Source organism: Telopea speciosissima, chromosome 4 (genome assembly GCF_018873765.1).
Source record: "Telopea speciosissima isolate NSW1024214 ecotype Mountain lineage chromosome 4, Tspe_v1, whole genome shotgun sequence".
In the NCBI taxonomy this organism is placed as follows: Eukaryota; Viridiplantae; Streptophyta; class Magnoliopsida; order Proteales; family Proteaceae; genus Telopea; species Telopea speciosissima.
The window spans coordinates 58884208-58886137 of record NC_057919.1 but is presented as its reverse complement, the minus strand read 5'-3'; positions in this window follow the sequence as shown (position 1 = coordinate 58886137).

Genomic DNA, 1930 nt, shown 5'->3' with positions numbered 1-1930 from the left:
AAAAATACTTTATCAAAAAAAAAAATCAATGAAAAATAATAGACCTAATTATAAGACAAATTAAGGAAAATGGAGGGTAGTAAATTAAGCAAATTAACACAAATTTATACCTATAGATCGAATTGCCACTCCTACTAGCTTGAAGTTAGAATTCGAAATTTGGCTTTAAAATTCCCATTTACCACCCCCCTTCCTATTGTCAGGGTTTCCCGTGAGTTGAAACTGCACTAACCTCTAATATGTAATTGCAGACTTGTGGCATTTTCTTTACCTTTTTTCACATCTTTGGATCAACTTAAGTATGAATCATATATCAAACTCATTTATTTACCAAAAAACTATATATATATCAAACTCATTTTGGTTCTTTCATTAAGGAAAGTCATTCCTTTAAACATGGACCCATCATAGGTTAGACATGTGGTGGTTAGTGAATTTACAGAATTCACTTGCACAAGTTGCATATATCAGGACCGCAGAAAAAGGATAAAAAAGTTTAGTGGGAGACCGTTTTCTGTGAGGGAACGCATAGGCTACGTTCTTGCGGCATCCAATAAGAGTACACATTAGCATCTCAAGGGCAGAATTTCCGTCTTTCATGAGGATGGGACAGTTATTTCGCCTCCCACTTCCCACAGAAAACTTTTCCCTAAAATTTATAGCTCTTGTTGTTTCACATCAGGACTCTTCCTTTTTATCCAAGAATATTTCTCTGAGAAGGATCCTTGAATACCATGGATTGATGAATTTTTTTTTTATTATGAAATCCAAGAATATTTATCAAAAAATATATATTTTACAGGAAAAAAAAAAAAAACTAGTTGTCACCTAAATAGGTTATAAAAGTATATAAAAATATGGGACAAAGAATGCTACTTGGTCGCATGTGGTATGCGGACCGTGCTACAAAAGAGTCCCATGCAGGTTTGGGGATGACAAGTATGTATTTTGCAATAAAGAAAAGAAAACCTATGGCACATGTTCCTGTCATATAATTTTATTAAAAGAATTTGGGCTGCTGAAGAATTGGAGTTCTTGAATGAACTACTTGAATTGCTAGTGATTTAGTTCTTCATCATATGTTTGTTAATATTTCCCTATTTTTATTGTCTCTTTCTTTCTCTATTGGTATTGCAATTCTTTATTGGTATCTTTACTATTAACTGTTTACTTTATCTGGTTATAGCGGAATAGAATAGTTTTTTGGAAAGAAAACCTATCCCTATACTATTTTTCGAAATGTTTCTTGGTGGGCTTGTGACCTTCGTCTATTTCCTGTCCAACCTCAGCCTATGAATTCCGAATGTACCCATTTGTTTGGGATCGGGCTCCTCTACGGCCAGGCAGCCGACTTGCCATGGTACGGCCTCACACAGGCAGGGAATGGACCCCACCCAGGCAGGTTGCTCGGACAGTGGGCAGGGCGGTCATTTCACCCCTGCCTGTTGTGGGCCACACAATGGCAGGTCGGCTGCCCAGCCATAGAGGAGCCAAATCCATTTGTTTATCTATTGATGTCTTGGACACCATTGACATACCATCCATGGATTCTCCTATAATCTTATTTGCTTGTGGCTTTGCACTACTTCTCAAGTTATTTCCGAAAGAGAACATTGTATGGCCTTAGCAGTATTTTAAACTTCTACTTGATATGGGATAGCTTGTAATCTTTTTCTTAATTTTATTAGTTTTTATTTTGCAGAAAACAACCCGAAATAAAGATGTCTTATCACTGAAATACCCCAAACAGTGTCTGTCTGGCCGGATCAAGGTTCAAAATACAGGTATCGGACTCGGTATTGGTCATGGCCAAAACCTTTCTGAATTGGGATTGGATCAGTACAAATCAGTCAGGATTGGTCAAAAAATCCTTAAAATCATTTTTTTATGGATCGGACAATGTATCAGCCAAAGTTGGTGGGTGTTGTGA